The following is a 23,227-nucleotide window of genomic DNA, read 5'->3' on the forward strand; positions in this document are numbered from 1 at the left end:
CACATCTTTGCGAACACCTTTTTGGTTTTCTTCCTATATCACTAAAAGCTGAAGGTGAGCGCCACATTGGCTTTTAGTAGCTCGAGTCGCTTAAGAGCTCAACTCATTGACTACTAGAGGGTGGCGAGGAGAGGACACAATTCACCGCCTTGAATGGTAGTGGCATGAACTGCAAAATGATTGATTTATAACGTCGATAGCGATTGGAAGTGAAGTGCTCTATGTACATTCACCATTCAGCCCACCTCCCGCAATAGCTTACATTGATTGGTAGTTGTTTTAGAAGTGATGGCGGCGCATTAGTCTAGTTCGATTTAATTTAAGTAAAATTAGATTGGATTGCATTTGATCGAATGCAATTGAGTGGTAACGTTTTGAACAGAGCAGTAAAAAATTGAAAGTAAACAAAAAATGTGTGCGATTTGCTAATTGTAACACAACTTCGTCCCTCACGCTCATCACCGTCAGTGCTGTCAGCATAGGCCATAAAAACTTCTATCTATAAATGGTGAAGTGATTTGATTGGTATTGTATATCATTGGACAAAGTTTTGTGTAAACATGTGTTATATAAATAGCTTTTTGTTGTTATTCCACATTTGGTCGTTTTAATGTAAATGTTTGGTATTTGGTAGTATCTTTTTTGTTTTGAGTAAAAAGTGTACTTTGTAATATGTAATACTGTTGTGGTGAAATCCGTGTATTTCCTTTGCCAAAGTTTGTCCGTACTGTGTGAAAACTTGTTAAGTGTTGGCATTATTTTTATACCCAGCTGAGCAGAGCTCACAGAGTATATTAAGTTTGTTCACATAACGGTATGCTGTAATGGCATAAACTAATCGAGATAGATATAGACTTCTATATATAAAAATGATCTGGGTGAAAAAAGAAATTCATTTAGCTATGTCCGTCCATCTGTCCGCCCGTAAACACGATAACTTGAGTAAATTTTGAGGTATCTTGATGAAATTTGGTATGTGGGTTCCTGAGCACTCATCTCAGATCGCTATTTAAAATGAACAATATCGGACTATAACCACGCCCACTTTTTCGATATCGAAAATTTCGAAAAACCGAAAAAGTGCGATAATTCATTACCAAAGATGGATAAAGCGATGAAACTTGGTACTTATGACGCAGAATAGAAAATTAGTAAAATTTTGGACAATGGGCGTGGCACCGCCCACTTTTAAAAGAAGGAAATTTAAAAGTTTTGCAAGCTGTAATTTGGCAGTCGTTGAAGATATCATGATGAAATTTGGCAGGAACGTTACTCCTATAACTATATGTGTTCTAAATGAGAATTAGAAAAATCGGACGACGAATAACGCCCACATTTTAAAAAAAAAATTATTTTAAGTCAAATTTTAACAAAGTTGAATATCTTTCCAGTATATAAATAAATTATGTCAAAATTCAACGCCAGTAATGATATGGTGCAACAAAATACAAAATAAAAGAAAATTTCAAAATGGGCGTGGCTCCGCCCATTTTCATTTAGTTTGTCTAGAATACTTTTAATGCCATAAGTCGAATAAAAATTTACCAATCCTTTGGTCAGCGCATAGCCTCTATGACGATAACTGTTTTCTGTGAAAATGGGCGAAATCGGTTGAAGTCACGCCCAGTTTTATACACAGTCGACCGTCTGTCCTTCCGCTCGGCCGTTAACACCATAACTTGAGCAAAAATCGACATATCTTTAAATAACTTAGTTCACGTGTTTACTTGAACTCACTTTATCTTGGTATGAAAAATGGGCGAAATCAGTCTATGACCACGCCCACATTTTCGATATCGAAAATTTCGAAATATGAAAAAAATACCATAATTCTATACCAAATACGAAAGAGGGATGAAACATGGTGGGTGGATTGTTTTTTTGACTCAAAATATAACTTTAGAAAAAACTTTGTAAAATGGGTGTGACACCTACCATTTTAAGTAGAAGAAAATGAAAAAGTTCTGCAGGGCGAAATCAAAAGCCCTTGGAATCATGGAAGGAATACTGTTCGTGGTATTAAATATATGAATAAATTAGCGATACCCGACAGATGATGTTCTGGGTCAACCTGGTCCACATTTTGTTCGATACCTCGAAAACGCCTTCACATATACAACTGAGGGCCACTCCCTTTCAAAACCCTCATTAATACCTTTAATATGATATCCATATCGTATAAACACATTCTAGAGTCATCCCCGGTCCACCTTTATGGCGATATCTCGAAAAGGCGTTCACCTATAGAACTATGGCCCACTCCCTTTTAAAATACTCTTTAATACCTCCCATTTGATACCCGTGTTATACAAACCCATTTCAGGGTTACCCTAGGTTAATTTTCCTAAATGGTGATTTTCCCTTATTTTGTCTCCAAAGCTCTCAGCTGAGTATGTAATGTTCGGTTACATCCGAACTTAGCCTTCCTTACTTGTTTGAGTTCAATTAATTGATAGCCTCTTTACCTTCTATGTAGAGATGACAGAAATAAGGAAAAGTCCCCTGATAATTCTAATAAGAAAGTAAATAAATAAATAGAATTCACAAAACGTATGAATTTCATTAAAAACTCTATGGGGAATTCTTTGTCAAATCAGGGACCACCCTGCCCGTTTCAATTTTGAGAAAAACATTTTTTGAGCACACGAAAAAATTCGTCAAGAAGTATAGTTTTTTATGCCCATAGGTGTTTTTTAAAAATAAAGTCTTTTAACTTGAAGACAACTGTCTAAAATGAGGCATCTCGCAAAAAAGTGCCATTTTTTAGTAAAAAATGATCGAAAAAATATAATTCCTCAAAAATAATGACCAAATTAATTATTAGAAGTATTGTGGGGGTCGCTAAACAAGAATCCTATGTCAAATTTCAAATTCCAGGTGGCGGATCCAAGATGGCGGACAGTATTTTTCTTACAGTTGACCCATCTTGAATTTGAAATTTGACATCGGATTCTTATTTAGCGACCCCCAAAATATTTGTAATAAGTAATTTGGTCATTATTATTGAGGAATTGTATTTTTCCGGTCATTTTTTACTAAAAAATGGCACTTTTTTGCGAGATTCCTCAATTTAGACAGTTGTCTTCAAGTTAAAAGACTTTATTTAAAAAAAAAAACACGTAACGGCGTAAAAACTAAACTCCTTGATGAATTTTTTCGTGTGTTCAAAAAAATTTTTTTCTCAAAATTGAAATGGGCAGGGTGTATGGCTGATTTGACAAAGAATTCTCGATATGTAAATAAATTATGCCATGATGTTATAGCAACCCAACAGAACAGCAGGATATTCATTGCAAGAAGAATGCTCTGGGAAAGGGGAAATCAATATAATGACCCCAACCCGAATTGTTGTGTATAGATGGATTAGAATTGGATGATGATAAAAAATTTAGCTGGTAATTATATGCTGCAAGAAATTAAGAATTTAAAACTTGTGGTAAATGAAAAAAGGTGTTCCTTGGATGGTTGTTTTTTAAAGAAGGCGAATAAGCAGTAAGCCACGTTGCTATATAGAGTTATCAGTATTTAAGAGCCCGCAGTTAAGCTCACGAAACACTTTGGTTACGAACTGGCTTTTAGTATCCTTGAAAAAAAAAATCGTAAACACAAATTAGCCTCATAAAAGATTTAAGATCCAAATTCAATCATTTGCATGCTTTATTTAGAATAAAGTTAATGCGGAGGTGCACGTGACAACTTCGTAAACCTTTTAAAATTGATTCAGCCCTCACGTATGTACAGAGGGAGGACAGCGACTGCTATTCAGCAAAGCAAGCAATTAATCAGTTTTCTTCCTTTTTCATCATTCTCCTTCTACACACAAACAACTACCAAACAATGGTTTAACTATCGACAGATATAGGATACAAACTTTCTATCTAACAAATTTTGTTTAAAAAGAACTTTAATAAAAAAAAATAAATGTAAGGCGCGATAACCTCCAAAGAGATCTAAGGCCGAGCTTCTCTTCCAATTTGCGTCGTACTCCTCTTGATTTTTCCCTACAAATTGGCCGGACGGGACCTACATGTTTTATGCCGACTCCGAACGGCATCTGCAAAGCAGATGAGTTTTCACTGAGAGCTTTTCATGCCAGAAATACACCCGGAGTGCTTGCCAAACACTGCCGAGGGGCGACCCCGCTTAGAAAAATTTTCTTCTAATTGAAACATCTTATTTCTAAAATTTTGATGTTGCTTTGCCCGGGAGTTGAACCCAGGGCATACGGTGTGATAGGCGGAGCACGCCACCATCACACCACGGTGGCCGCCGTTTCATTAGCGAAAGTTAAGTTTAAGCATGTCTCATGGAATACCTTAATATAAGGACTAAGGACCTAGGAGACGAATTCAGCAAAGTTTTTAAGCATAAAACTTATTGCAAAGCTAAAGGTATAAAAGACTCGAGAAACGAACTTTTGTTCTACCATATGTTATTAAGAAAGAAGACAAACACAAAGTCTAACTTTGTAAATATTTAAGAGACTAAATGAGATTCTGGCAAAAACTTAATGCAAAGTTTAACCAGAAAAAGATTTGGGTTAGGAGCTTGAATTCCAGCATGCTTAATTGAACAAAAACCTTAGTACAAGGGAAAATAACGCATGACTAAAGACACAAACTCGTAAGTATGCTACAAAATCTTAAGCAGTAATTTAACTAACGAAGGACTTAGGATACGAATCTATAAAAATTTATTAAATATTTGTTTTATCACAAGGATAAACATACATAAGTGTTAGTAAATGAACATGTTCGATATCAAAGTTACAAAAGATTTAAGTGGCGAACTTGTGTACTAGCATCCTTTATTGAGAACAAATATAAACACACATTTAATTAACGAAGGAGTTAGAATGCGAATCGAACATGGTACATCAAACCTGGAGTTTAAACCATCAAAATAATAGGGCTGCTCTCACCATCTCCAGTCAATGCTGACTGACACTTCAATCGAACTGGTTTGGTTATCTGTCAAATATTAACTGCCAGTTTATATACATATCCATGTGATGGAGAAAATGTCCTTGTATACGAGCTCTCCTTCTAACATCTTTTACACAAACTCTAAAAAGCTTTATTGAGAAAGACTTTGGATGAAATGTGAACTAACCAAAGACTTAAGATACGAACTTGTCTTCTTGCATTTTTTCAGCAGTGCCATAAGTTTACCTAGCGAAGGACTTACATAGAATACATGTTCTTAAGTAATGTTCAAATTTTTGCTTGGGTTCTTTGCTCATTAAAGCCTGATAGAGAAGACGCTGGTATACTAAACCATTTCAAACTTTTAACTTACAAAGGATTTACAAAACGCATCAGCGACTTCTTGACTCCCGCAGTGCTCTCCAAGCGGCGGTCTATGCCAAAGAGATAGAGAGCAGTCAGACTGCTTCAAGGCGGCACGGTCGCATATACCAATGAATAGAAATTTGTTTACAGCCGTGCAGCCTGAAATACATTAGTATCCAATTTAGCAAATTCGCATATCGTACGGAATTGTGGAGCCTAGCTGGGTCTAAAGGCAATGCATTTCCTGATGAGATAGCCATGAGGAGTTCCGAAATGGATAGAAAGCGTACGTATGGCTTCGTACCAGCACCCTTACGCTATTTCCTGTGGGAATTCGAGGAATATATTTAATGGGATTGCACCCTTGCTCCAAGGATGCGGACATTCATCACTTTCTCTAGCTATGTCCAGGGCTGTAGACAAGTTAGCTCACATCTCAGAAATGGAGCGGAAGAATAATGTGATCAAAATTCAAAAATTCGTAATATATGAAAAATCAATTGTACAATTGTAATATATCTTATATTTATATTATTTAGAGAACATGTACATATAGACAACATTTTTGATAAGTCTCGAATACATAATTGGTTCGTAATCTTCACACAAAGTTTCACATTTCTAGCTATCTATTTGTGGGAGCAATGACGATGACTTTACCACTTATATGGAATATATGTATATTATATAAACAATCGATCTTGACGATATCTTCAGACAACAGTAAATGTCCTATAAGTAAACATTAAGCGTAGTTTCAGGGAGGAAGAAACGATAAAATACCTCTTATCTAAAAATAGGTTGCAAGGGGCATATATGCCTTTGTGGGCCGATCCGGTGACGAATGCTTTGTCGCATAACTACATCGCCAAATTTCGTTTGCGTACCTAAAAAGCTGCGGGATTTGTTTGAATGCAAACAAATATATGGGCTGATAGACGGACATGACTAAAACACCTCAGCTCTTCATCCTGAACATTTCGATAAACGAATAAAGGAGCCTTTCTCTTGCGACTTGCATCGTGCTACTTATTAATTTTTCCTATGAATTGGCGGAACGGGACCTACATGTTTTTCGCAAACACCTAACCGTCTCTGCAAGGCAGATGAGTTTTCACTTATTTCCAAATGTTCATGTTGCTTTGCCCGGGAATCGAAACCAGGATCTTCGGTGTGATAAGCGGAGCACGTTACCACCGCACAACGGAGGCCACTTAAACGACCTTAATGTCTTTTAAAGAACTTTCATCAACTGCTGCCTATCAAGTTGAAGTCGTTTATTTGAGAGTGCTAACAGTTTTGTTATGACACATTGTTAATTTATTATGTTCCAAAGCTGTGAAATGACCTTGTATGATCATGTGGCGTATGGCTATGGTTTTTTGTGTAAATGTTGTTGTTTGAAAATGAACGCTCTATTTCAATGTAATTGCTTGTTGCTCTTGTTTGTTTATATTCCCTTGGTAGCGCTAGAATGCGCTAGCTGGGTGAATGTGGTGGCGGTGTTGATATCAAGGTTATCCAATTAAAAAGACATAATGTTGCTAAAAGTTCTCATTAAATGTATATGCAAGTGTAAATATATACACGCCATACATACGGACATATGTACATATGTATGTTGACAAAGATTAAGCTTAAGTAAGTAAACCCACACATAGTTAATACATACTTCGATACTTTATATTGCGAATAGATATAATTCACACTCACTACAAACTTCTAGTTTAAATGTCGATGTCTGATCACCTCGTGTGAATTTCGAGTAATTACAATGTGACACTTCAGCTTACTGCCAGAGGTTTTGTTTTTAACACATTCCTGCATGCCGCAATGTCACTTTGACGGTGTGCAGCAAATGCAATAGCGCTTGGATATTGTATGCAAACTAACCAAAATTGGTTGCCACCATTCTGCACAACGGAGTGAGAAATGCCCATAACAAAATGATTTTGTCCAATGCCACTGAAACTTTGGTTAACCGCGGCATTTGCGTATGGTTTGTTTATGTCGAAAGTACAGGAGTGCTTAAATATGTAGTCAACTATCAAGCAATTGGTAGCAGCAGAATTTACAACTTACAATAGCTGCCGACTTCCCTTACATACGTAAATAGTCCACATAATCTTGAAAATTTATTAGCGGCACTAATCCTTTAGTGATGCTTATCGAACTTAAATTTTTTATTTAGCTGACACAGACAAACATACACTGAAAGAAAAAGACTGGTAAAATCAAACGAAATACGGGTCAGTTCAACCGACATTTTTGTCAATTTTTATCCAACGCAACAAGATGTTGAATCAACTGCGCACAAATCGTTGATTCGTAATTGACCGTTTTTGTAGTCAAATGAACAAAAAAAGTTGTTGCGACAGCTTTGTATGAAAGTACCTATGTTGCCATATAAATAAATAAATGTAATGCGCGATAACCTAGGAAGAGATTTTAGGCCGAACATCTCTTCCAATTTGCATCGTGCTTCTTTTTATTATAAGCTTTTATTTAGTTTCACTTTTGTTGTCTGTAATGGAATCTTGCAAGTTAAATTTGATATACTTCCCGGTGTCCGATTGAGCTGAAATTTTGCACGCATGTATAACTCCGATGACAATGCAATATTGCTTTGTTAGAATTCGATAAATTAATCGATAACACAGTTATCGGTAAAGATTTGTATTTACTTTGGCATAACAGCCTAAGTCCCATACAAACCCGCCGGTACCTATCCGTGGATTGTGATATTTGGACGTGGTGGATCACGCGTGTCACACGTGGTGAATCTCAACGCTTGCGAAAAGCGGAGACACAACTCTCTGTTGTATTTCTGTGTATAACCAACATAGCTGAATTTTTAAGGCTGTTTAACTCTGTAATCTTTTCTGTAATTTATTTTGCTTTTGGAAAAATTACCTATTTGAAAATTGCTGGCTGAAAAATATTGGCATAACAGCTTAAGTTAAATCAAGAATGCAAAATCTTGGAAAATTTGAGCAGATGTGGCAATTTCGCGCGTCCGTTGAACGAAATATTGACAATCTGCTGATCATCGCTAGGAAATTAGCGACATTTCATCAACTAAGCAGCACTTTAGCAATACTACTGTTATTATTTGGCCGCTCAAACACACATATATTAATTGTGCATTAAATTTAAAATATACAAATACACCATAATAATTTACACGGCCAAAGCCATAATAATTTACACGGGTCATCAATTCTTTCTCTGATTCAAAATCTGAACTACCAGCGCTACCGTCAACAGATCAGTGTCATCATTGCCAGTAGCGCCAATAACACCAAACTCGTGCCTGACACACAAAAGTCGTTTCACTCAATAGCGCAAGTAAAATGTACTACGCACTCACTACTAAGTAGCGTCAAAAATTCGCTTGGAGTCATTTCGTCAATGAGCTACCATTGCGCTGGCACCGCATTGGCGCTGGCGCCATGCAATTTACATCACTAAAATTGCGCGAATGCCCAGGCTCATGACTTCAATACTTATATTTACTATGCTTTAAACTTTGAATACACCGCTGAAGTTGCTGCGCATAAAATGTGTACTAATAAATTCCAATCCGCATTATACCAAAAATTTTTGAATATAAAGATATTGCATGCGCGAACTTCGGTGGAAAGCAGCGGAGCGTAACAAAATTCTAGTAGGTCACTTTCACCACACCAAAAACTTTAACACAATTTTTAACATAATTTAAGCACAGAAATACACTGATTGGAGTTTTAGTGAGTAAAAGTTAAAATTCTGAACACATTAGCTGAATAAAAAGTGTACAAATAATTATTAAATTATAAATACAGACAGTGGTAGTTTAACAAATTTTGCTGTGGTAAGTGGTGAATGTGACCTACTGGAATTTTGTGAAGCTTGCCTCACACGATTTTTCGTCTATGCAATGTCTCTATATTATATCGTTTCTGATTATACGCATATGTAACTGAAATATGTGTTTTTGTTTCACCTCCTTTACTTATATTTAAAGCTTTTCTAAGAACAAGCTTCTATTACTTGTTAATAAAACGAACTAAAAAGTAAAAAATAAAATTAAAGAAAAAAAAAATTTTTTAAAAATAAGCTCTTATTATTTTGGTTAATAAAATTAACTAAAAAGTAAACAATAAATTGAATCTAAAGAAATATAACACTTTATCAGTTCATTGTAAGCTTAAACGATAATTAGGCTTTTTCGTCTGCGACAAAAAAATTCTATATTGTACATAATTATATATTTTTAACATTAAAACTACACCTAAATTATTAAATCTTACAGTTTATATCACAGTCCTAATTGTTCTAATAAAAGCGTGTTACATTGCGATAGCAAGAAAATGAGATCCTAAATGTTCTTAATTATACCATCAACTTAGGGTTTTCGGTGTGGTAGGTGGAGCATGCTACCATCACACTACGGTGGCCGCCATATAAATACGTAAATATGTGAATACATAAATACGCATGTTTGCTACATATACATAAATATGAATATAGAAATGAAAATAGTAGTCAAAAAACTGATTCTCAATTCTTTCAGTTGCAGCTCAGCTAATTCTCAGTTTCTTCTCTCGCGTGTAGTTGCCACACTTGCTTGTTTCGAACAAAACTTGTAGTATAAATGTTTGGCTTAACATTTTAAAAAGAGAACTTGTAAATTACAGAAAAGTAAAGAATCAAACCGCAGGAAGGTAATTCACCACTGGAGTAACTTTACATGTAATTCGGCAAGTTTAATTTTCGTAACACTTTAAGTTGAAATGATTCCAAAACAACTCAAACTTTTATTTTGTCGGAAACATCAACATTAAACAAGTAAGGAAGGTTAAGTTCGGGTGTAACCGAACATTACATACTCAGTTGAGAGCTGTGGTGACAACATAAGGGAAAATAACCATGAAGGAAAATGAACCGAGGGAAACCCTGGAATGTGTTTGTATGACATGGGTATCAATGGAAGGTATTAAAGAGTATTTTAAAAGGGAGTGGGCCATAGTTCTAAAGGTGGAACAGGGGTGACTCTAGAATGTATTTGTACGATACGGGTATCAAATGAAAGGCATTAAAGAGTATTTTATGAGGGAGTGGGCCATAGTTCTATAGGTATAAAGGTGGCTCAGGGTTGACTCTAGAATTTGTTTGTACGGTATGGGTATCAAAAGAAAGGTGTTAATGAGTATTTTAAAAGGGAGTGATCCTTAGTTCCATAGGTGGACGCCTTTTCGAGATATCGCCATAAAGGTGGACCACGGGTGACTCTAGACTTTGTTTGCACGATATGGGTATCCAATGAAAGGTATTAATGAGTATTTTAAAAGGGAGTGGGGCTTATTTCTATAGGTGGAAGCCTTTTCGAGATATCGCCAGAAAGGTGGACCAGAGGTGACTCTAGAATGTGTTTGTACGATATTGGTATCAAATTAAAGGTATTAATGAGAGTTTTAAAAGAGGGTGGTGGTAGTTGTTAATGTGAAGTCGTTTTCCAGATATCGACCAAAATGTGGACCAGGGCGACCCAGAACATCATCTGTCGGGTACCGCTAATTTATTTATATATGTAATACCACGAACAGTATTCCTGCCATGTTTCGAAGGGCTTTCGATTTCGCCCTGCAGAACTTTTTCATTTTCTTCTACTTAATATGGTAGGTGTCACAACCATTTTACCAAGTTTTTTCTAAAATTATATTTCGCGTCAATAAACCAATCCAATTACCATGTTTCATCCCTTTTTTCGTATTTGGTATAGAATAAGGAATTTTTTACATTTTTCGTAATTTTCGATATCGAAAAAGTGGGCGTGGTCATAGTCGGATTTCGTTCATTTTTTATACCAAGATAAAGTGAGTTCAGATAAGTACGTGAACTAAGTTCAGTAAAGATATATCGGTTTTTGCTCAAGTTCTCGTGTTAACGACCGAGGGGAAGGACAGACGGACGACTGTGTATAAAAACTGGGCATGGCTTCAACCGATTTCGCCCATTTTCACAGAAAATAGTTACCGTCATAGAATCTATGCCCCTACCACATTTCAGAAGGATTGGTAAATTTTTGTTCGACTCATGGCATTAAAAGTATTCTAGACAAATTAAATGAAAAAGGGCGGAGCCACGCCCATTTTGAAATTTTCTTTTATTTTTGTATTTTGTTGCACCATATCATTACTGGAGTTGAATATTCACATAATTTACTTATATACTGTAAAGATATTAACTTTTTTTTTTAAATTTGACTTTAAAACAATTTTTTTTTAAAGTGGGCGTGGTCGTTCTCCGATTTGCTAATTTTTATTAAGCAAATATGTAGTAATAAGAGTAACGTTCTTGCCAAATTTCATCATGATATCTTCAACGACTGCCAAATTACAGCTTGCAAAACTTCTAAATTACTCTCTTTTAAAAGTGGGCGGTGCCACGCCCATTGTCTAAAGCTTTACTAATTTTCTATTCTGCGCCATAAGTTCAACTCACCTTCCAAGTTTCATCGCTTTATCCATCTTAGGTAATGAAGAATCGTACTTTTTCGATTTTTCGAAATTTTCGATATCGAAAAAGTGGGCGTGGTTATAGTCCGATATTGTTTATTTTAAATAACGGTCTGAGATGAGTCCCAGGAACCTACATACCAAATTTCATCAAGATACCTCAAAATTTACTCAAGTTATCGTGTTAACGGACAGACGGACGGACGGACGGACGGACATGGCTCAATCAAATTTTTTTTCGATCCTGATGATTTTGATGTATGGAAGTCTATATCTATCTCGATTCGTTTATACCTGTACAACCAACCTTTATCCAATCAAACTTAATATACTCTGTGAGCTCTGCTCAACTGAGTATAAAAAGGATGTTTTTTTATTATCTTTTTAGGTTCGTTCGCGTGAGTGAAAATTCATAAAACTTGAATAAAATGTTACTAACTTTGGAAAAATCCTGTTAGTTCAAGCAAAACTTTTGCAACAAGAGGGCGCAATTTTGCATTTCGATTGGAGGAGAGGTTGCAAAATTGTACCCGATAAATAGGTGTCCCGGTATCTCATAATTTTTTGCATAGTAAATTCAAAAAAGGGGTTTTTTGTTTTGTATTGATACATGAAAAACTAGTTTTTGTTGTTTTCCCATTTTTTGTGTTTTTTCGATTTGATTTTTGGTGTTTTTTTTAGCAAGTGGTACCATCGTCATAAAAATAAGGTAGAGAGCGCAGTGAGCGTAAAATACTCTTTGAAATTTGCTCATGTATTGACAGTTGAACGCCGTTGAAATGACCTGTAAGATCAGTTGTGTTAACAGAAAAATCAGTTAGATTGATTGGGAATCTGTCAATTTTACCAAATTTTGTTAACTTTAGAGCGACAATTTCTCTTCTATTGAAATGACTAAACTAATTTGTTCGCTTGACAAAGAACTCGGTCGAATTAACCGAATTAACAGAACCGATTTGTTGATTTTCTAGCACCATTTCTTTCAGTGTACATATATACAAAATAAGATAACTATTTGTATATAACCGGTAGTAGTGGAGATATAAATATTGAACCATTTTGCAGAAATGTACGTCACATAATCCAAAGACTCGCTTCTTTTTCACAGGGCATGTCTTTAAAAACGCTCCATCTCAGAATTAGTTCGAGGAACTCCCTGTCACACCTATATGGGACGCATTATGATTGATGCAATCAACTTTTCCGCAGCGGTACTGGTACATATATATCTGACGAATAACCGGCAGTAGTAATGTTGCGGAAGAGACTTTTGCAGACACGGCAATGTTCTTACGCACTTGTAGGAGAAGCATACAATTAAACTGGTAGAGCAGGCTTAAAGCCTGAAAAAGTAGGAGTCATGCGAGAAAACGGAGAAAGCTCTCGCCGCTAAACTGAAGCAATTCAAACTTATGTGCTGGAAAGCGCTTTGCGAAGAAGTGGTCCGAGACTTCTGGTTACAAAGATAACTATAATTAATAAAGAAATTCTGTCCACAGAATGGAAAAACGATAGAACTAGTTCTCATTGCAAAGTGAAGCGGGGACTAACCTCTCTTTTCTCTTTCCGTTCACGCTGGATATTGCACTTACGTGCTGAAAAGCGCTTTTCGAGCAAATGGATTGGGACTTATGGTTATAAAAACGCCGAAAACTACTGAAGAATTTCCACCCAAAGAGCTCAAAAACGGAACGACAAGTTTTACTTTCTAACGACAGAGGAGACACCACATTTCTATTGTCTTTCCGTCCATTGGGCATACTAGACAAAGCAAATGGAGGACGGAGACGGGATATATCTGAAATACAGCATGGTATCCGACGAGGGAAGATTATAGTGGATGCTTAACAGAGTACTTCTACGCAGTACTTCTACAGAGTACATTCTACGCAGTCAAGAAAGCTAATACAACGTGCCATCAAGAAATACCGATAGTCTTACTGCTTAGGCTAAACGACCAATTTTCTAACAACTTAGAGAGGTGGTTGTATTGGTGAGTTTTCCTGCCTAGGGCTCTCTTTTGCGATACCCTTGAAGGACTCTCTAATGCACCAGCAGCTACCCTGCACTAGTTCCGAATCATTAAGAAATGGTACTACTTCTAATTCTGTTCCCTCCCAGTACATTCAACTGGCATTTTTAATATTGTGATCTCCTACAAAATGGCAAATGCCCCCTTCGTAGACCTTTACAACGCGTTTTCAACTGGTTCAGTTATGGATGGTTCTGACCACGCATAGGAGAAACCACCTTTCTGTTGCCTTTTCATCCACTGGGCATGCTGGAGATAACAAATAATGGAGAACCCCATCTTGCTGCAGCTGCATTGAGGATGACGAAGGGGAATCATGTAAGCACTTCATGCTTGATTGTCCAACTCTTGGCAGAATTAGGCGAAAGTATTTCAGTATCGGTGCACTAGCATCTCTAACAGACCTATTCAGGTTCGAGATTGGTCTTATTCGTTGCTACGTCGAGATTTTCAAAGAAGCTAAGAAAAATGGACCTTCATGTTATTCAAGGTAGTTTTCCCTGCCTAACTTAACCTAGCCATACAGCTTATGTTCCGCACTCTAGTACTCGAAGTAATGTGAAACAAGTTCCCAGGTAAGAAAAATTGCTCGGGCCGTGGGAGGTTGATTTTCAGTAGGCCGGCCTACACTCATATAACCCCGCTGTGAGGCTTAATAAACTCTATCAGTGCATAAAGTTCTCATTTCCTTCTTCGAACATTTGATTTGTGGATTTAAATCGTATCTAGTTACGGACATGACTACTGCAGGAGTATTCTATGTTCTTAATCCAATGGGGTGTACTCCCAGAAAGACAGACTCCTTAAAAACTATTTTATACCACTAGATATGCCCGTACACAATGCAGCACTATAAGCTGTGACCCACAGCGAGTTGGAGGGCTTAGAATATGACCGCGGCAGGTATGGCTTTCGTAAGTGGACGCCAGCGCAATTTATAACTTCTTCAACCCAATTGTCAATCTCGCTTATCCTTGCCTAGGCTCTGGTGACCCCATTTCATATGGAACTAGGCGCTGGGGGCGGGATGGCCTAGAAAGTTCAATATGGTCATATTAAATCGTTAGCAAGAGGATCGGGCTTGTTACCGAAATATAAGGGGTCTATATCCACAAAAGGACTATCAACATGGATAACACTCCTCAAACCCTCCCGGAAGTGTTTTTATCGCTATAACAATGACCATCTTCCTTTCTGGAAAAGCGTGGCACTACTCAGGGAGTTAAAAATAAGCTCCCACTGCTAGAGTGCGCCGTTAGTTAATCTTGGACATTGCTCTGAAAGTCTAGTGGAAAACTTATGGGGCGTACTTGTATCATGACGGCCACTTCCTTTGCTGCACATACATAGGCGTACACTTGTCTTGACTACAACAAGGTGATGGCCCCATTATTTGCGTGCGCTCACCAAGAACACTGGTGTAATGCTTGATGGCGGTCACAAACTGATCAATTCGATTTCACGTTCTTTGATCAGGCTAAGCCAAGTAATTTAATGAATAATTTTATGTTGGATCGTTGTACCCTGGATAACCTTATGTTAGTTTAGGTTGAACTGGCCGGGCCATGAGGACCTCACATAGACTGATTGAGTCCGTAGTGTTACCAGAAGTTTGTTTTAACGACCAAACTGAAAAACCCTATCAAAAACCAGGACCTATGTTAAAAATAACTCTTTCCTCTTGGAAAATACTAGAAGCTTTCTAGGACTTAAGCCACTTGCTGCTTCTAGATTTGACAGCTGTATCACTATTAATAGCTGGAGTCTTAGTCTGCCAAGCGCAGGGCACGAGCACAAAATGTGCTTGATCGTTTTCTCCTCAAACCCGCACTTCCTACATCTGCTTTCACTGACCAAGCTTAATTTAAAGGTATGTGACGCCAAAAGCAGTGTCCAGTCAGAATACCCGTGATGAGTCTACAGTCCTCTCTTTTTAATGATAGAAGCAACTTTGTTAGTCTAAGGTTGTAAGATCTACACATAATCTTCGACACTTTACATCACCGCGCTTGAACCCACGCCTTTCCCGCTTGGTTGATCATGTATACCTCCCGTCTTCTCTTAATCTCTTCAAGTGTAATTGGGACGTCTACTGAGCAAGCTTCAAAGGATGCACCCTGTTTAGCTAGTTTATCTGTTTTTTCATTCTCATCTATTCCCATATGCCCTGAGACCCAATACGGATGTATGCTTCTCCCTGTTCCGATTATCTCCAGAGACTGCTTATACTGTAACACGCATTTAGATGCTATGCTGTGCGAGATTATTGCCTTAATTGCTGCTTGACTGTCAATATAAAAGTTAGCACGGTTGCAACTTAAGCTCTTCTTTTCCAGGGTTTCTACTGCTTTGGTTAAGGCTAATATTTTCGCTTGGAAAATGCCTCTGGCAGCTTGTAGGATTTGTGTATTTCCGAATCAGCACAGTATACCGCAGACAGCCTACTCCTTTCACTACTTTGGAACCATCTGTGTACACATGCATCGCCTCGTCCGCCATTTGAGCACGCTTGCGCCAACCATCCATCTATATTGTAACCTTAAGATCTCCCTCGAAGCGTACATAGAGAATCAGGTAGTCTGTTCATCCTGTGACTACGCTATACTACTATGGCGGTATGGTCGGCGCTCAAGTTGCCCCGAGGCACTGAGCCTGGTTGCAGTTGTTAACGCTATGTTCTTTGCTACCAGGTCTACAGGTGGAATGCGCAGAGTGGCACAAAGTGCAGCCGTCGGGGTTGTTTTCAGGGCTCCCGTAATGCTAAGCATTGATAGTCTGCATACCCAGTCAATACCCCTACCTCAAAAGGTTTTTTTTGTGTAGCTTTCCACCAAACAAGAACTCCATAGTACAGAATAGGGCTTACAATCGCTGTAAAAACCCAATGACAAAGAGAGGTTGACTTTATTTTGAGCAGTAATGAACTGATCAAGTTCAAACTTGTTTGGACTAAGTAAAGGCTTCCCGGAAGTCTCTGGCATTAAAATTAACCTGCTTGATTCTGATATCATGGCGGTGGCAGTTATCTTTGGTCTTTTCCTTTTATTTCATGTCAGCCGAAAAGTGGAAATCGTGTATAAGGACCTTATATTAAGCCTTTGCTGTAACACTATGGACACAATCAGTCTACTTGAGGTCTTTATTGACTGGCTAGTTCAACCTTAGCCTTTGCTGCATGGTATATACATACATACGCAATATAATAACTTAGGATTTCCATTATTTGTTTACTTCAAAGTGCTTTTTCGTTTTTCTTTATTTTTGTTGTTGTCAGCTTTTAGCCATTTAAAGCATAAAAACCCTTCGAGGCCGCACTTAAGCATTTACTGCCTCCGCTTTTACGCCTTCTGCGCCTACGTTTGCATTCACCATAATGTTGGGCATATCAAATGCCTTGGGCAACGTTGGCGCATGCGCAGCGGTTTTTTGTGCGTATGCATTTAGATTTTGAACATTTAATAGTGTTACCATGGTGACGGCTATGAAATGCCTGTTATTTTTCACCAATTAAAAATGAATGCAACGCATGTTTGGTGGTCGCTCCTATTGATGTTGTTGTGCGCTGAGTGAAAAATGCAATTTTTCTGCAGCGACAAAAAAGCGACTCACGTATAAAACACGCATTCAGGTTGCGATGTGGCTTTAAACAATTTTTTGTTTTGTTGCTATTACATACGCACACATGTGCATACATAAATGTTTTCATACACTTGCTGTTGCTGTTTTCGTTGTTAGCACAGAGGAACTCTTGAAAAATTAGTGCCTTGCCGGGAGTGGCGGATCCAGGATCAGGCCAAGGGGGCGGGGGTCTATAACTCAAAATATATATATATATAACATAAAATTATGAGCAACGGTATAGGAACAACTAGCCAAGATCCAAAAAAGGGTTAAAGAGATTGACATGAACAAAATTTGAAGGTGTAGCCAGGAGGTATACTAGGTTCGAAACTTTACTTCTTTTAAATCAAATCGAGTTGATTTAACCTAATCAACAGCATATTCTACTCATACATAGTATATTCAAATCGTTGCCGGCATACACAATACTCATCACAAATGTAACAAGTCTAATTTTTCAAATACTGCGCCAAAAAGGATCCAATGGCAGCACTGTCAGAAATTTCTCGAACTTTTCTTCGATAAGCCTGACAAGTGTCAATTTTCTTTAAAGTGTCATTGAGAAAAATTGCAATTTGAAAATTAAGGTCGTGTGCGAGTTGACCCAAATTGCTACCTAAATACACAAAAAACCTAAAATCACGGGAAACTGTCGGCAAGGCAGTGCAATTAAGCAAATTTAGAATTTTTTTGAGCATATTTTTCAACCTAAATTGAAATGTCAAATTAGTTATTTACAATTTTATTTTATATTTTAATATTTATTTCAAATTATTTATCTACACATTTTATGAAGATGTCTTGGATTGTTCAAAAGGAAATTTTCTATCTGAAGTGAAGATGTGGAGACACCGAATCCATGGCCAAAACATCCAAAATGCGCTTGATGCTTTACTGGTGAGTGTTTTTCGATCAAAAATCTACATGTAAAAAAGTTTATATATGACGCGATCCGAGAAAGGCACCTACTAGGCAAAAGTGAAATCTTACACGGCACGCTCTGGAAAGTGTTGATGTACCATTCAAACCCATGTAAAGAATCTTTTCTATGTATTTATGTATGATTGCGCCTCTTGATTATTCAGTAAAAGAACTTGCGTAATCAATCATGATCCAACAATCGAGTTTTTGATGCCTAGTAGGTCCCTTTTCTCGGATCAAGTCAAAATTGTGCAAACACCAATCTGACGATATTTTTCAGGTCATCAATAGCAAGTCATTCAAGAATGTCGATAAAATTTTGCGAATCTTGGCAGTACTACCTGTAACTACAGCAACTCCAGAACGATCATTTTCGACTTTAAGGAGGATCAAAAATTACCTGAGAAATACGATGGGACAGGAACGACTGAATGGTCTTGCTTATTTAAATATCCATACCCATATTAAACTCACCGAGGACGAAATTCTAGCAGAATTTTTCAGAAAACCTCGAAAATTTACTAATTTTTGAATGTAGCCTCTTTACTTTTAATTGGAATGTAATAATAATTAATAAAGTTCTTCAATTTTAAAGCAAAAATATTTATTCTATTTTATTTTTTTGTCTTGCTCATGTGACATTTTTTCTTTCCCTAACAAAATTTGGAATTTAGGAGCCGATAAAAATTAAAAAAAAAATCTTTTCTTTTCCTAATGGGGGGGGGGGGGGATTCGGGTCCGGACCCCCCGTGGATCTGCCACTGCTTGCTGGAACGTGATAATGAGGTTGACTGCGCTGCGCCGTCGCATTGCATTGTGTTGGTCGTAAATAAAGTGCAAACGACTTTTTAAATGTGTCAAAATTTTATAAACAGTAAATGTATATGTACATATATATGTGTGTACATTAGTTTAACCAACAATAGCGCTTATTTATCATATTTTAAATGCAATAAAGTGGTCTTTATGCCGACAGCAACACCACATAAATTTCAATTTTGAAACGACACCAGCCTCATAAAAATTCGAAAAAAGCTAATAATTCATTATAATTGCCCCGACATCATTTGCTCACACTCCTCACATCACTTGCTGAACTCATTTACGTCACTTGCCGCAAAATCCACGTAAGAATTTATGTCGTTTGCTGCCGTTGTGCTGCGATGTCCTAGATTTGCATTATTCTGTTCCAAATACCTAATGTAATTTATCCGACCACAAAGAGACTCGCTTTATTCTCCGGAAATATCTGCACTAGGGTGTGCGGTTGTTTGAATGGTGCTAGGGTTTTGTTACGACAAAAAGCAAAGGAACATAAGCGCAATGTTCGCAACGCCATGATTATTATGTTGGCAATTGCAAAACTATGTTTTTGGTTAATTATTTTATCAACGTCGACTCTACGAATATACTAAAAATTTACCAGATTTCGGTGTTGTCGGATCATGACCTCATATTTTGCCCAGGGATTTGACTAACCCAGGAAGTACATATGGGGTGCTCGAAACAGGTTCATGCATAAAAAGATAAATCAAGCTACATGGCTATTCCCCGATCGAAATACTCGCAATCATATGGACGACATGTCTCCATTGTTTTATATGTGCGCACGATCCAAGGACCTAACGTCGAATCGGACCATTATCTCGTTGCGGCCAATATACGCACGCGCTTCTGCGCTGCTAAAACAAAGGAACAAACAACAAAAGAAAAGCTAGACGTCGAAAGGCTGCAATCGCAACAGACTGGCAATGATTTCGCAACTCGACTCTCACACCTCCTCTCTGAGAGCACAACTGAACCCGATGGAATGCTGGAGCAGTGGGAGCATATCTCCAAAGCACTGCGTACTGGCGCAGAGGAAAAAGTTTATTACCAGCGACCACGGAAAAACAACTGGTACGATGAAGAATGCCGCGTGGTAACCGAAAGAAAAGACGCTGCCTACAAGGCTACGTTAAAAGCGAGCGCAACAAGAGAAGTGTGTGAACGCTATCGCGCGTTGAAAGGGAAGCGAGACGCCTTTTCAAGCAGAAAAAATAACAGAGACAGAAAGGCGTGAGTGCAAGGTGTTTGAGCTGTTAGCCACCAGGAACAATGCCTGAACATTTTATCAAAAAATTCGGCAACAGACGGAAGGTTTTCAGACCGGGAAAAACTCTTGTAATAACGAAAACGACGACCTTATTACTGATGTCAAGGGTGTACTTAGATTATGGAGGGCACACTTATCTGCTCTCCTAAATGGATCCCACAATCGATGATGATGGAATAAATGTCTCGCCACTCGAGTATGACGAAGTCAGAATAGCAATAACCAGATTGAAAAACAACAAGGCCGCGGGCGCTGATGGATTTCCTGCGGAGATATTCAAATATGGCGGCGAGGAGTTGGTAAGGCGCATGCATTTGTTTCTTTGCAAAATATGGTCGGACGAGTGCATGCCCGACGATTAGAATCTAAGTTTTCTTTGCCCCGTCCTCAAGAAAGGGAATACTGCAAACTGCGCCAACTATCGCGGAATCAGTCTTCTTAATATCGCATATAAGGTACTGTTAAGTGTATTGTGCGAAAGATTGAAGCCCTCCGTGAATCGTCTGATTGGACCTTATTAGCGCGGCTTCAGACTTGGTAAATCTACCATCGACCAGATTTTCACAATTCGTAAAATCTTGGAAAAAACCCGCGAAAAAGGAATCGGCACACATCACCTCTTCGTCGATTTAAAGCCGCCTTCGACAGCACGAAAAGGAGCTGCTTATATGCTGCTATGTCTGAATTTGGTTGCCCCGAAAAGCTTATACGACTGTGTAAAATGACGTTGAGCAATACCATCAGCTCAGTCAGAATTGGGAAGGACCTCCCCGAGTCGTTCGAAACAAACCGAGGTTTCAGGCAGGGTGACCCCCTATCGTGCGATATCTTTAATTTGACGCTGGAGAAAATTATACTAGCTGCAGATCTTAACCGCTCTAGAACAATATTTTATAAAAGCGTGCAATTAGTGGCATATGCTGATGACATTGATATCATCGGCTTAAACACCCGCGCCGCTAGTTCTGCTTACACCAAACTGGAAAACGAAGCTGTCAAAATGGGTTTGATGGTGAACGAAGACAAAATGAAGTACCTGCTGTCATCGAGCAAAGAGTCAGAGCATATCCGCCTTGGCAACCACGCTACTGTTGGCAGCCATAATTTCGAAATAGTAAAAGACTTCGTTTATTTGGGAACCACCATCAACACTAGCAACAACATCAGCTCTGAAATCCAGCGAAGAATCAATCTTGCCAATAAATGCTACTTTGGACTAGGTAGGCAATTGAAAAGTAAAGTCCTCTCTCGGCGAACGAAAATCATACTCACTTATCGTACCCGTCCTGCTATATGGGGCAGAAGCATGGACCAAGACAACAGCAGATGAAGCGGCGCTGGAAGTGTTCGAGAGAAAAGTTCTCCGAAACATTTATGGACCTCCACGAGTTCGCGATAGCTAGTACCAAAGAAGATTTAAACGATGAGCTGTACGACCTTTACGCACACATCAACATATTCCAGCGAATTAAAATGCAGCAGTTGCGCTGGCTAGGCCATGTTATGCGAATGAAAGATGACGCTCCGGCTAAAAAAGTGTTTCTATCGGAACCCGCTTATGGAAGCAGAGGAAGAGGACGGCCTCCACTCCTCTTGAAAGGCTAGGTGGAAAACGATTTTAACTGCCTTGGTGTGACCAATTGGCGCCAGTTGGCAGATAGAAGAAGCGACTGGCGCGCCTTGTTGGACGGCCATAGCCGTTTAAACGGTTAAACGCCAATTAAGTAAGTAAGTAAGGAAGTACATATGGTTTTGTCTTTGGTGAAGTTTAATGCGGAGCCTAGCTGCCGATGTTTCAGCGCTGGTTTTAACTAAAATTAAGGTTATTAAGAATTTAGAGACGGATCCAATGGCATGGAAACGAAAGGAGGGCTTTAAAGTGTCAGTGATCATGTGCACGATTTTCGAAACTGCACTAACATAAATGAGAGATCTGTAGGTTCGTGAGATGGCCCGTGTAGGCGACAATGTTATGGCAGTTTCGGGGAATTTTCTATCAGTCAAATCAGAGAAATCAGGCACGTGTGCTTAGCAGGCATCATTCCTGGGTCTCATCGAGTAGTCTTAATATCAACCCAAGCAAGACACTAATCCGCAGCAGAACTAAAATAGCTGTCTTTCGACTGCCTTCACTAAAAGCCGCAGAAATGACAATCTCGGCGAATGTTAAGTACCTTGGCGTCAAAATAGACAACAAACCAAACTAAAAAGTCATTGTTGAAAGAATAGAGAAGGCGTACGTAGCATACTATTCCTGCAAAAAAGAAATAGTTAGCAGAAGACGAACCCGGGGCCGAACCAAAATGTACGATATGTTCCTACACAGCGATGTTAAGCCTTTACTAGTATACAGAGCAATAATGTGGTGGCCTGCTTTGGATAAGCAATCCAGCATTAAAATCTGAACAAATTACAAGGTGCAGCTTGCACAAGGGCAACTGGATCATTTAGGTCTTGTCCAACATGTGCAGGTGTTTTCTACGGCCAGCTAAATGTCGCAATCTTCCGCCGTTTTCCAAACTCAGAAAAGGGTACAGCAGCCTATATATTAATTGGTTCGCGAGAAAGTGCATCAAAATAACGCCTAGAGCGCTATTTGGGCTTAGTATCTCCAGCTAGGACTAGTAATCAGGTTCATGATAGAGCAGAGCCTTTTAGCATCGTATCATCATCACTAAATCGATCGTAGCCGCCTCAGGGATTTTGACAGTTACTTAACACGACACGCCAGCTAGTTCTATTTCGCGATAGCTGGCGCCAATTGGGA

At 38.3% G+C, this 23,227-nt stretch overlaps 1 long non-coding RNA gene across 1 annotated transcript; it reads left to right on the forward strand.

Moving 5' to 3' along the window:
- Positions 1–368: 368 nt before the first annotated feature.
- On the forward strand, positions 369–18,897 carry LOC137233864 (uncharacterized). Its single transcript, XR_010947578.1, has 3 exons — positions 369–508; positions 18,241–18,341; positions 18,646–18,897. It is a non-coding gene; the product is annotated as an uncharacterized lncRNA (long non-coding RNA).
- The last annotated feature ends 4,330 nt before the right edge of the window (positions 18,898–23,227 follow it).

Source organism: Eurosta solidaginis, chromosome 5 (genome assembly GCF_040869045.1).
Source record: "Eurosta solidaginis isolate ZX-2024a chromosome 5, ASM4086904v1, whole genome shotgun sequence".
NCBI classification, from domain to species: Eukaryota; Metazoa; Arthropoda; class Insecta; order Diptera; family Tephritidae; genus Eurosta; species Eurosta solidaginis.